Below are 14,688 nucleotides of genomic sequence, written 5' to 3'. Positions count from 1 at the left end.
TGAAAATAGTCTATGAAACAGATGATAATTGTTGGGCCCAGAGTAGAGGAAAGATAGTGAGAAATTATTGGGCTCCACAATTTATCTCAATGGAAAAAACAGCAAAATTTAGTGTGTATGTGGGATAAGGGAAAAGAGAAAAATGAGACAAGCACGAGTCAAGTTCTTTTGTCTGAAAAACAACAAGGAGTCACATGAAATTTGAAGTGGCCTTTATAGAGATGGGGAAGATTTCAAAAGTACATTTACTGAGGAAAGTGAAATCAATTATGGACATATAAATTTGAATTGACTCTTAGCCAGCTAAATAGAATGGTCAAGAAAGCAAAAAAAATCATAAATCAAGTCGATTAAAAGTCTAGAGTCCACATACTTCAAAGGACTTAATAGTATACAGATGCGATTTAAATGGGAGAAAAGGAGATTACTTCAGGAGTGAGTATAGCTAGAGCTATCCATAAGGTTTTCAGTGGTTAATTCCCCAGAATTGGACAGCTTCTCCATAGTCTGGTCTTAGTCTGGCAGTCCTGATGAAACCTACTAATTCTAGGTAACGTTGCTGGTATTTGAAATACCAGTGGCATAGCTTACAGCGTCACAGCGTCATACAACCCACCACAGTAGGGCAAGTGGTGGGGTAGCAAATAGGAGGAAGACCAGACGGACTGACACAGTGGCTGCAGCAACGTCTCTCAAACAAAAGACTTGTGGGCTGGCTCAAGACTAGGCAGTGTTTCCTTCTGTTGTCTGTGGCATTATCTGTGAGTCTGAGCTGAGGCAACAGCACCTAACAACATTGCCAGAGCACAAAATTGAATTTTGGAACATTCTACACTTTGGAGCAATCAATGAGGCAAGAGGAGAACCAAAGGACAGGCTATTCCAAGAAGTCAACACCTGAACTTCAAAGCACCAGCCTTCAGCATTTCCCAGAGCTTACCTCCCCAGACAGAGCACAGCTCCCTCTCCCTAGCATTGTTTCCTAGGAACAACATGATTTACTAACAGGACATCGCCTGGCCCAAGACTTGCAACCGCAGCACAAAGAACCTCCCTCCTTCCCTTTACCGGTTCACATGCCTTTAAGCTCAGACCCTATATATGTCCCGCCGCCCGAGTACCAGGTACAGCTTCCCTGACCTAACTCCTTGGGTCTCAGAACTCGCCCGGGGGCTCAAGATGCTCCCATCCCTTTCCATGCCCTCCCTTCCCTCCAGGGAGTTCTTTCCCTGCCTCAATAAAATCTTTCTCAATTTCACATTCCTCGCTAAATTCTATCTCTGCTCCATGCCTCCATCTCCAACCTTTCGATATCAACCCTGTGTACAATACAGCAAAGCACTGCCCCTTCCTGCGTCATCCTCACAAACTTTGCCAGCGTTGGGTCCATTTTTGCAGCCACTGTGTCCATGTCTTTGAGGGCATTCTCCAGGATGTCTTTCTGCAAACCTAGCACCCCCAACCGCCCCACCGATAGCATGTCCACAGTATATGAGAAGAGTCATCGTTACTTACAAGGAGCATTCTGGCTGTACCTCTTCCCAAATGTACTTGTTCATTCTTCCATACTATAGTTGATATGACTCACCAGCATCCTAAATCAAAAGCGTCAGTCCCTCAGTCTTCCTTAATCATTGTGCCACTTTCACACACATATGTCCTTATTGTTGTTAGGCAAGTCAAGTCTCCATGTATAAGATATATATATATATATATATATATATATATATATATACATACACACACACACACACATATATAGTAAATGTACATCAAGAAAACATCCCAACCCAGTGCTGTCCAAGCCCACAAGTCCAACATTAACTCATTAACCCCTATGTCCAACACCAGTCCACAAAGTCCTCCTCCATCTCACAAAACAGACATAGTGATGCAGACCGCAGGAGGAAAGCCGAGTCAGTGAATGTGTAAGCATCTCAGCGTTGGCAGGGGTCTCCACACGACTGCTCCAGCACCCAGGGCTGCATCGGGGTAGGTCCATGTGGCTTCTCCTTGGGGATGTCTTGCAGGAAGTGAGCCTTGCCAACTGAAGCAGAGAACTAACTGGCTAAGGCATCTGCACCCTGGGCCAACCATCACAAAGCAAGGGACCCAAGAACTAGCAAGCCAAGGCTTACCAAGCCATTTATCCCTCTGCCCTTCAAATAATCCCACATGTGTTTATCAGCCAGGATGGCACAATAAACTAACTCAAAGACCTCTTTTGAAACATATTTTCCCTATGCAATATACTGCTTGATATCTTGATTGTTGCTTCCATGACTGTTGATTGTGGATCCAAGTAAAATTAAAGTCTTGAAAAATTCAGCATTTCTCCATTTATCATGATGTTGTTTATTGTAATCTTAAATACATATTGCTAATTGAAAGAAGCCAATCTATAAAGGCTACATGCAGTCTGTCTTTTTGAAAAGTAAAGCAGTTTAATTTTATCAAAATAGACAGCCACACAGAGGTAGGCATACAGAATACTCCACATCCATAATGAACCTATAGTCCTAAAAAAAATAAAATAAAATAAACACTTTTGTGTTAAGATAGTTTAACGGAAGGAGCACTTGCCCTAGAGATGGAATAATCGACGTGGACCTTCTTATTGTGTCTCTCTCCAGTCATGTAAGATTTTCAACAAATGTATTGGCATATAATTCTTATATCATTCAATTAGTCAATAATATTAAGAATAATTGCACGTATTTCATCATAATCCATTTGGAACATTTTCTTCTTTCTCATGGCCATGAAATTTTTAACAATTTGCATTACTTGACAGGTTCTTGAGTCCCTATTTTGTAAAAGCAGAAGGTTGACTCCAAATGGTCTCCAGGTCCCAGTCCAGCACTATCTGTGTTTATTGACAAAACAGCCATATTATCTGAAAAAGCATTAAAAAAGAGAATCTGTGCTCATATACAAAATAAAGGGTGGGAAAAAAATAAATAAATAAATAGAAAACAAACAAAAACAAAACAAAAAAAAAAACAAAATAAAGGGTGGGCTGGACCACGTGGGAAAGTATTCAATCGGTAAGGACAGGAAAAGACATTCTAGGTAAAGCAACACAGAAGTGAGCATGCAGGCAGTAATAATTGAGCACAGAGTAATAGGCACTCATTTGAATAAAGAAACCCTTACTGTCTTATCCAATATATTCCTCTCCAGAAGATCTTCTTTCCTTGCTATGAGAAATCGAGTTACTCCCGCCAGCTGGGGACTATGCTTGGTGACCCTTTGGCACGTAGGACTGCCCTGTTTGCAATAGTTTCATATGCATTGCCTGATTGCATGCCTCTGGAAGCTTGGAAGACCCAGGATATACCATCACCCCACCTATGTCAATAGCACTGACACCATGGCCTTGCTGAACAAGAGAGCAAACAGATACCAGAGCAACCTTGGACCCTTGGCTCTGGTGGAAAATGCCTGTGATTTGATTTTCATCCCATGACAGGGCTGTCAGGCTGTACTTGGAGGATCCACAGAGGCTGTTTCATAAGACACTTGTTTACCTCCTGCCTGCTACCTCTGACAATATAATCCTTTCGGATTCTTCCCCAGATTTGAGTCGAAATGAAAAAGTATGATCTCACAGTGGGGGCGACGAGCCTTCAACACTGCTGGCAATCTGCCAGTGTTCTAGCCATGAATCCACAGAGAGGGAATAGAGTGAGAAAAGATGTTCCTGGGAAAAATATAGCCAGGCCTCCAGTCTGCGTAGCCTCTGGCGGGTGGGGAGAGGAATAAAAGGAGGGGTCATTTTTGCTCTTTTAAAAAATATAAATGCCCACTTCAAGAAATTCATCTTCCTTGAGCTTGAGATCATCTTAATAAATCACTTTTTAATCTTTACGAATAACTGATGACTGCATCAGTTGACAGAACTAGCGAAATGAAGAATGATGATTGAGAACAAGTTCAAGGCCAAAGGTGGGCAATGTCTAGGAAGTCAGAGGATAGAAGAGCTGAATGAACAAGAAAAAGTCCGTGTTTCTAGAAAGTTGTTCACTGGTTTCCATCTCTCCATCTGCATCCCTCAGCACACTGAAAAAGAAAGGCGTTCTAAAGTACTGAGAAGTCATCCTGCCCCTGGCTGGTGTCTGAGAGTCAGAAGCCTGTCTTTCAGTGTTATTTATTGTGTGGCTTCTCTATTCTAATTAGTAGGATTCAGCTCCCAACAAAGCAAAGCTTCCTGCCCTCACTGACCTAAGGGAAATGATCCGACAAGAAACAACAATTCTGTAAATTATCTGTATTTAGAAAGTGGTGAGGACAATGGGTAGAATCACCAGATAATATGGCATTGAACTGGGCATACTCCTAAAAGTGAAAGATTACACTGTTAACAGATGGAAGGATCAATATAAAACAGCACTGTCCCCAGCAAAGAGCAAGGCTAGGTCACACTAATCACGGGGAAAGAAAGAGTAGAGCAGTACAAGGGCGTCTGGAATGAGAGACAGAGGGCATCTTCTGCAATTTTTATAATAATTACCACAGTAGATCTCATGAAGGAGTCTACATCTCATTTTTCTGAGCCTCCATTTCCTCGTCTGTGAAAGGGGCTTAGTCTAAATTTCTACGGTTCTACTCTGTTCTATCAGATCACAATTAATGATCCAGGACCAATGAAACACTCTTTTCTGTCTAGTGTGAGAACAGGTTCCTAGAATTGCTGAGGGGACCCCTAGATAGGCCCAATAATTGTGTTTGGGTGTTGTACAATTCTGTTTTCTCCTCTGTGGCAGCCTATCCTTACTGGAATTTCTCCACGAATGGCTCTGCTGATAGAAGAGGTGTTGCCCACTCATCTTTGGTTTGACCTGTTTTCCCATGTCAACTTTTTAAAAAAGGGGTGTTGGAAACTAGAAGAATGTCTGAGGCTCCCCTGAAACCAGTTCAGCACCATTGTAACAGAGAAGCCTCCACTGATGCTTCTAGTGGCTCTGTAAGAGGTGTGTTGGCCAAAAAATCAAGCCCTGGTCTCCTGCACGGAAGGGGAGAATTACATCTCTCAATCCCCACTACCTCCTCAGGACATGATGAGCTCGTTATTTTTGTGTATTTGATAAATGATGATGACGATAATAACAATCTCACAGAGATTTGTTAAATCGGTATAATATACATGGCTTACTATCCAGAACATAAAAGTGCTCAACACTCAACAGGATTGCTATTTTTACAATGGTTGGGCTATTTCCTTCAAGGTCGTAGTTAAAGCTGCAAACATGAATAGAAAGAGGGAGGAGGAGGGTGTAGACTGTGCCTTAAAGGGGGGAGGGGAGGAAAGACCATCACAAGAAGCAGAAGCAAGCACAAGAAAGAGTCAAGAGACAACCCATCCACTGCATCGAGGCTCCCAGTTCATTGGAACTTTATAAAACAGAGCAGAATTGTCCCTTTGAGTTTCTTTAAAGCTTTATAGAAGTTTGCAGTCTCATCTTTCTCCCTCAGAGAGGCTTGTGGAATGGAACTATTGACTTTGTAGTCAGCAGTCCAACAGGTAACCCGCACACGAGGGTCCCTTCAAAAGACAGCAGACAATAGGAATATAGAAAGGCATTTTGGGATGGGGTTGCTTCAGAGAAAATAGACAGCATCAAGTGCAACAGAGATTAATATGGGAGAGAGAGCAAGAACAATGTGGATCACTATTGTGATTGCTGTTGTTAGACGCCATTGAGTCAGTTCCTACCCATAGTGACCTTGTACACAACAGAATGAAACGTCCAGTCCTGCACCATCCTCACAATTGTTCCTATATGTGTGCCCATGGTTACAGCCATCATATTAATCCATCTCCTTGAGGTTTGTATTAGTCTGGGTAGACTTGAGAAACAAATGCATAGATAGTCAGAAGTGTAATAATCGCTCGCGCTCTCGCCCTCGCCCTCGCCCTCGCTCTCCTTCTCACCCAGCTCCCTCTGTCCAGGCATTATTATTCTTGAACAACATATCTATTGCACTCATTTATTTCTCAAGATACAAGTTCTGATATGTGCTGTAACACGGATGAACCTTTAAAACATCATTTTAAGTGACTAAAGTCACCTGTGTTTCAAGGCAGCTGGAGAGAAGAGATGATACAAGAGAAGGAAGGGTCATTTGACGAGCATCTGAAAGACACTGGAGGGAGTGCCATCTGGAGGCCAAGGGGAGAAGTTGCATCCATCCACCTTCCTTTCCTGGCCTGCTAACATGGAGACGTAGAATGGTATTCCAGTGATGGCCAACTCAGTCTTGTGATCCTAAGGAACGCTTCTTCAATGAATTCAACAAAAACGTTAATTGCCCTTTCATTATCCTATAGATTCAGCTCTCTACATGTTCTTTTAAGAGATCCTCCCAGATAAATTAAAGGCAAAATCAGGAAATCCATCAAATGTGTCCTTTCCTGTCCTTGGAGATGCCCTCTTTCATTAACAGTCCCACGCTTACTATATACATAATCCGGTGCCAATGCTGAATAGTGGACATTTCAGAGCCATCAATGGGACCCATTGTTCATCACTTGTTTGACTAACTCCAAGAGACGCTTACTAAGTTTTGAGGCATTGCCTGTAAAGAGGTACACACTTGTATAGCTGATATCTCTTTAATTTTCTGAATTCAGGTTCTTAAGAAATTAAGAACCGTGTTGAGACAAGGAAAAGACAAATGCAAAAAAAAAAAGGTTAAGCTAAATGTTCAACAAATTTAGCTGCCAGATGAAAGGTTGGAATAAAGACCTACCACCCAAGTTCTGAAAAATCAATCACTTAAACCCCTATCTGAAAAGTAAAATGTTAAAAGTTTTTGTATGAAAAGTCTATGGACTACAGCTTGACTATGAAACACATGGGGCTGGCTTGAGTCAGAGTGGGCTTGATAACAACCACTGATTTAGACAGTATCATCCAGGGAACATTGAAAGCTGTGGAACAGAGCCGTGGATTCTGGCACGTCAAACATGGTGGTCTTGGGCTGTTACTCAGCCTCCCTGAGCCTCAGTTTCACATATTAAACAGGATTTGTTTGACCAGCCTTGAAAGTCATGATCACTAAGAATGACAACATTAGTGTCTGATCAATGAAAGGTGAGTAATAAATCACATTAAAATATGGTGTTATGACTCATGACAATTACATGTACAACATTGTCTAGTCCCACCATCATCCTCATCAGACTCAAGTCTGGTCTTGAACCCACTATGTATTTTGATTCCATTTTAGGGGACTCATCTTGCCACATTGTATTGGACAATATGCTGTTGTGAGTCATAGAATTTGTTGTTGGCTTTTCTTTCTTGACTTTCTTAGTTTAGACATTCCACTGAAACCTGCCCAAATTGGGGGACCTCGATGGTATTTGAAATATCAGGACACAGTTTCTAGTATCATAACACAAGCTACCACAATAGGACAACCTAACAAATGGTTGGTGAACGACTACTGCTGCTACTGCTTCTACTATTATTACACAGGTTAATGCATTCGCTTTAAAAAATCCCATTATTGCTTTGAAGCCAAGAGAGCCAGCGTCTGACCAGGGCAAAAGTAGGCAACATGCTAGATAAGAGAAATAGACATCAAAAGCTGTTTGCTGATCTTAGCAATTAAAACTATGCTTTCCTATCAACGTTCTCTGGTTGTCCTGAGATTTTTCCTAAGCTTTGTTACTTGGGAACATTCCCCAAATCAAAACTACATTCGAATCCAAGCTTTACCACCTCCAATCTGTTTGACAGCAGATGAAAGAAAATAAAGTCTGTGTTTCAGCTTCTTGTTCTATACAATTGGGATAAGTAGTTCTATAGCACGTGGTTGGTTGGGAAATTAAATGTATATCTAAATGGCTTAGCGCACAGGCAGTACAGATATTAAGATAGACTGAGCTGAGGGTCTCACAAGACCTGGAAAGGCTCATTCACAGGTGCACTGTCCCTTTGGAACTAGGAAATAGTCTTTAAGACTCTCCCACCATGGGAAGGGGCATATCCTCCTTTCTGTACCTTGTGTACATTACTGTGGTTCCTGCACCCACCCCCAACACACACACACACACACACACACACACACAGTGCACCCACACTTAATGTGTGCCTTCCCCTAGGATGAATACCTCTTCGGACCAACTATCTCTTCCTTTTTAATTTTATTAAAAGATCCTTTTATTAGGGACTCTTAAAGCGCCTATAACACTCCATACATCAAATGTATCAAGCATATTTGTACATATGTTGCCATCATTATCTTCTAAACATTTCCTTTCTATTGAGTCCTTGGTATCAGCTCCTGTTTTTCCCCCCTCACTACTGCCCCCACCCTTTTGACACCTTGATAAGTTATAAATTATTATTATTTTCATATCTTACACCTACTACTGTCTCTCTTTCCCCACAGTTTGTGTTACCCCCCCCCCCCCAGGAGGAGCAGTTATGTATTGATCATTGTGATCGGCTCCCCCTTTTCCCCTCCTCTCCCCACCTTATGACCTACCCTCTTGGTTGTGAGTTCTTATCTCCTATCTGTACCTGTGCATGTGCTCCGGTCTAGCCCTCAGTAAAAGGCAGTATTGGGGGGTGAGGAACCCTCGAGGAACCAGAGGAATATTGTGTATTTCATCAGTGCTATTCTTCACCCTGGTGGACTCATCCATTTCCTTCTAACCCTTCTGTGAGAGGGTATCCCATTATCTACAGATGGGTTTTGGGTCTCTACTCTGACCCCTCTTTTTCTCAACAATATGGCTTGTTTCTTTGGGGTTTTCTGATACCTGTTACCCAATCTCATTGACACCTCATGATCACACAGACTGGTGTGCTTCTTTCATTCATAGGGATTGTTGCTTCTCTGCCAGATGGCCACTTGTTTAACTTCAAGCCTTTAATACCCAAGACACTAAATCTTTTTATAGCTGGGCACAATCAGCTTTCTTCACCACATTTGCTTGTGCACCCATTTTGTCTTCAGCAGTTGGGCGGGGAGGGTGAGTATCACAGTTTGTTAGAACAAAGTGTACTTTCATTGAGGGAGGGCATGAGCAGAGGCCCAAAGTCCATCCACTACCTCAGTTTATTGACATATAAATAAATGTACATAGGCCAATCCCTCTATTTTTATTAATTGATGTATTTAAATATGTACCTACCTATGCTTATACCTCTGTCCACAGCTTTGCTTCCTAGATCTTTCCTCGGTTTCCTTCTACCTTCCTCCTACCCTGCCATCACACTCGCCCTTTTTCCACCTCTCCCACTATCTCTTAAAACATTCCTTTTAATAATCATAGGGAAGAAAGGAATTTGTTTTTCATATAGGATCTAATACAGGGATTTCCAGAACTACCCCACTGTGATCTATGCTTTGTGAAGTATGGTCTATTTCCTTGAGGTGTTGAGTGGTTCACAATTCAGGTGAATTATCACAATTGCTTGTAGGTTTTTGCAAGAACACTCACTTGGGCCCTACCACAGATGCACTGAGTCAGAATATGCAGAAGCTGGAGCTCTGGTGTTTACACTTGTTTTGACGACCCCTAATACTGGATCCCTGGGCAATAAGGTGGTTAAGCTACTTGCTGAAAGACACATTGGAAGAAAACCCTGTGAACTCATTCCAAAATATTACAGCCACTGAGGGAGCACCTTTCTACTCTGACTGAGGTAGTTAGTTTATTGTGCCAACCTGGCTGATAAACCCATGTGGTGTTGATTGAAAGGCAGAGGGATAAATGGCTCAGTAAGCCTCACCTTTCTAGTTCTTGGGTCTCTTGCTTTGTGATGGTTGGACTAGGGTACCGCTGCATTAGCTGTTCCCTGCTTCAGCTTTCAAGGCTGACTTCCTGAAAGAGATCCCCAAGGAGAAGCCTCATGGACCTACCCCAATGCAGTTCTGGGTCCTGGAGCAGACATATGGAGATGCCTGACAGTGCTGAGATGCTTACACATTCACTGAATCAGCTTTTCTCCTGCAATCGGCATCATTGCATCTGTTTTGTGAGATGGAGGAGGTTGTGGGTTGGTGTTGGACATATGGGTTAATGTTGGACTTGTGGGCTTGGGAAGCACTGGGTTGGAATGTTTTCTTTTTTGGTAATTGGCTTATTAGGGGTATATACAACTCTTATCACAATCCATACAAAAATCAATTGTGTAAAGCACATTTGTACATTCATTGCCCTCATCATTCTCAAAAAATTTGCTCACCATTTAAGGCCCTGGCATGAGGTCCTCATTTTTCCCCCTCCCAGCCCACTCCCACCTCCCTCATGAACCCTTGATAATTTATAAATTATTATTTTGTCATATCTTGCCCTGCCCAACATCTCCCTTCATCCACTTTTCTGTTGTCTGCCCCCCAGGGATGAGGTCACATGTAGATCCTTGTAATAGGGTTCCCCCTTTCCACCCCACCCTCCCTCTACGTTCCAAGTATCACCACTCACACCACTGGTCCTGAAGGGATCATCTTCCCTGGATTCCCTGTGTTTCTGGTTCCTCTCTGTACCAGTGTCCATCCTCTGGTCTAGCCAGACTTGCAAGGTAGAATTTGGATCATGGTAGTGGGGGGGAGGGGGGGCAAGAAAGCATTTAGGAACAAGAGGAAAGTTGTATTCTTCATCGTTGCTACCTCTTCATGCACACTTAAGCTTTATACATGAGTTTCTGTGGATTTGTTTCTCTAAAGTACCCAGACTAACACACTGACACACATGGAGTCTCCATGAGGTAGAATCTACTTGACAGCAACTGGTTTTGTGTGTGTGTGTGTGTTTTTGGTACATGACAACAGCAATCAGCCAGATTTGAAGACTAATCATCTAAATCTACCAATCACTCTGTGTGTTGGTTTCAGATGGAAAATATATTCTATTTTAGAGATGAGGAAAGCAAGGGTGGGTGATAGCTGATCAAGGGACCAATCCCTGGGTGGTAGGGATAAGTCTAAAAGTCTATTGTGACTCCTGGCCGATCCCTGTTGAGCAGACCCGTTGTGACTGCAGATAAATCTATCTGACTCTCAAGGCTTTTCTTCCTCTCCACGTAAATAGAAACCCCTGTCTCTTCATCCTGACGGAGATGTTGTAAAAATAAAATGAGGTCATGTGAGAGAGAGTAACCGTCCATTTCAAGTAATAGTAGAAGGTCTTGTCACAAGAAATGCAGGACGTAGAGCCTCTTCAAAAGTTAGGGTCTTTAAGTCTTTAAGCCAAGTGGCCATCTAGCCCAGAAGCAACAAAGCCCACATGGAAGCAGCACACCAACAGGTGTGATCATGAAGGGCTGAGGAGACCAGGTTTCAAGCAACAAAGGTGGGGAAAAATCATATCATCATGAATGAGGGGAGTGCATGATGGGGACCCAATGCCCATCTGTAGACAGCTGGACATCCCTTGCAGAGGGGTAGTGGGGAGGAGATGAGTCACTCAGGGTTGGGTTCAGTGTAGCAATAATGAAACTCAAACCCTTCCTCTAGTTCCTGAACGCTTCCTTCCCCCCTCCCCCTAATTATAATGATCCCAACTCTACCTTGAGGACCTGGTTAGACCAGAGGATGCACAGCGGTGCAGTAGGGATCTGGAAACACGGGGAATCTAGGACAAACAAACCCCTCAGGACCAGCGGTGAGAGTGGCGACACCAGGAGGGAAGGGGGTGTAGAAAGGGGAACAGATCTTGGGGAACTACATGTAACCTCCTCTCTGGGGGATGGGCATCAGGAAAGTGGGTGAGGGAAGACACCGGGCAGTGTAAGATAGGATAGAGTCATAATTTATGTTATTAAGGGTTCGTGAGGGAGGGGGGAGTGGGAAGGGAGGGGGAAAAGGGAGGGAGAGGGGAAAAAGGAAAATGAGCTGATTCTGGGAACCCAAGTGGAGGGCGAATTTTGAGAATGATGAGGGCAATGAATGTATAAGGGTGCTCGACTCAATTGATGTATGTATGGATTGTGATAAGAGTTGTATGAACCCCAATAAAATGATTTATTTTTTAAAAAGTTAGGGTCTTGAATCTCTATACATCATAACCAAGAAAGGATTCCGCCTTAGAATGCCTTCCCTTCCTATCACAATTCCCCAGTGCCATGACTGCTCCTTTTGAAAGCTATGTTTTTATCATTTGATAATGAAATCAATCAGCCACCACTAATTGACCCAAGAGTGGCTTGTGGCTCAAAGTCTCTTCCACTGGAGTCTATCATTGAAACCAAGAGAAATTGACTGTTCCCTCGTGGACTAGAATCTTTAATCTGGTTATTAAGGTAGACACTTTCCACCAACTTGTGGAGGGACTGGGGAGGTGAGAAAGAATGCCAGTTACTAAGAAAGGAGCAACCACGTGGAGTGAAAGAAGCTAAAATCACTCCCTGCAGCTCTCAACACATTCCTTCCCTCCCACTCCTGAGTCCATTTCGGGTTGTAGCCCATTCCTGAGACATTGATGTGTTCCTTGAAGCATTCTATTATCCTTATAATAATCCTGCATAATAATCCCATTTTGTGCTTCAACTAGTTCAAATGAATTTTTATTACTATAATCTAAAAAATAGTTATAACCCATGCAGCTACCCAAGCACTGTAATGCACGCCTTTGCAGACAATAGAGATGATAAACATAACAGAGGCCAGGTGGCTTTGCTTTCCTTCTTTCTGTCCCTGGCTGTTTCCCTTGTGAAATTCCCTCAGTGGCTTCCCAGGGCTAGGGAGGAGCCGGAATATTCTGCTGTATTTATTGACAATAATCATCACCTTGACATCTGTGATGATGAGGAACATGTTCTGGAATCTCTACATGAAGATCCAGGGCCGCTTCTAAGTATTTTACAATTATATAACCAATCCAAAGGCAGGAAGAAAAATAGAAAATAACATTCACAGTGATATCACTCCATGAAAGGTAAATCTGATTTCTGTGTTAGGCTTAAAAAGAAAAACCAAAATCATTATTTTCCAAACCCATCGAATAATAAACAAGTTTTTGGTTGATCTATAGTGAGTAAATAGCACTCTACAGTGGGCTTTATTATATCAGTCCATTCCTGGATTCATTTTATGTCCTCAACCTTGCATAGCCTTCTTTCCCTGGCTTATTTCTAATATATGTTATTTTTGCCATACTATAAGCCCCCTCAAATCCTTTCTGGAACAAGGAGCAATAAAATAAAAACAGATTTCCCCTTTGTTACCAGAAAAATCCTTCCATTTTTATGCCATACACAGGTATATAAAGTGATGGAAAGTCAGAAATAAAATATTTAGGCTCAGTGTTCCATCAGTCACCACCTAGAATTTGTTGTACACTTCTTATGTATGAGGATCCGTAAGGACTACAAATGAAGCTATGTATCAAATAGAAAGAGGCTCTGAGAGACAGGATTCCCACACAAGGAAAATAATTTCCAGAAATGTAGATTCTTTAAACAATCTGGTGGGCTGGGGTGGTCAGAGAAAGGTAGAAATCAGTAGGACCAAGAGAAATACAGAAAATGCTGATATATCCAGAAAAGATAAGAGAGAAACGAAGGAGATAGGTTAGAGCGCAAGGAAGTATAAAATTCTAGCTGAGGAAGACGTCCCATAGCTCAGGCTCTGTCAAATTTGCACACCCAAACACCTGAGAACTTATAGAGACACAGGTAAATGAGCCTCTCTGTGGGGTCCCTAATTAGTGTGTCTGGGGTGGAATTCCGAGTCTATGGGGAATGCAAGCAGGTAAACAGTGGGCTTCTAACTAGAAGGTTGATGGTTCAAAACCCACCTGGAAATGTCTCAGAAGAAAGGCCTACCAATATCCTCCTGAAAGGTAAGAGCCTTAAAAAAAAATCTGAAGTGCTGCATTACCATGAGCACCAACTGGTTTTTCTGGTGAGGGACCCAAGAAATTGAACTTCCAACAAGTTTGCAAGCAATTGCTACTGGATAGGAAACCACGTGTTACATTACAGTGTTCTTACTTAGGTGTTACAATGGTTAACACATATGACTGTTAATGAAAAGGTTGGGAGCTCAAATGTACCAAGAGGCACCTCTGACAAAAATCCACTAGCAATTTACTTCCAAAACATCAGTCATTTATACACGGTTCTACTCTGACACAGATGGGATTGCCAGGAATCAGAATCAACCAAGTGCTAACTGATTTAGCTTCAGTTTGGGTTATACTGCAATATACTATTAGAAAATATTCCCACACATAGCTAATTGTTTACAGTATTCCCTCTGCTCGGAGAACTCATTACTCAGGTGCCTGTGTCTCTTTTCTTCATGCTGCTCAGAGCCTCTCTGACTAGACTTTTTAATTTTAATCATTTTATTGGGGCTCATACAATGCTTATCGCAATCCATACATACGTCAATTGTGTAAAGCACAATTATACATTCATTGCCCTCATCATTCTCAAAACACTCACTTTCTTCTTGGGTTCCTCAAATCAGATCCTCATTTTTCTTTTTTTTTTCCCCACCCTCCCCGTTCCCTCCTCCTTCATGAACCCTTGATAATTTATAAATTATTATTTCATCATATCTTATACTGCCCGACATCTCCCTTCACCCACTTTTCTGCTGTCCATCCCCCAGGGAGGAGATTATATGTAGATCCTTGTATTGGTTCCCCCTTTCCACCCCACCTTCCCTCCACCCTCCCAGTATTGCCACTCTCACCACTTGTCCTGGAGCGATCATCTG

The sequence above is a fragment of the Tenrec ecaudatus genome, chromosome 13 (genome assembly GCF_050624435.1).
Source record: "Tenrec ecaudatus isolate mTenEca1 chromosome 13, mTenEca1.hap1, whole genome shotgun sequence".
Lineage (NCBI taxonomy): Eukaryota > Metazoa > Chordata > Mammalia > Afrosoricida > Tenrecidae > Tenrec > Tenrec ecaudatus.
Note: the sequence above shows the minus strand (reverse complement) of the source record.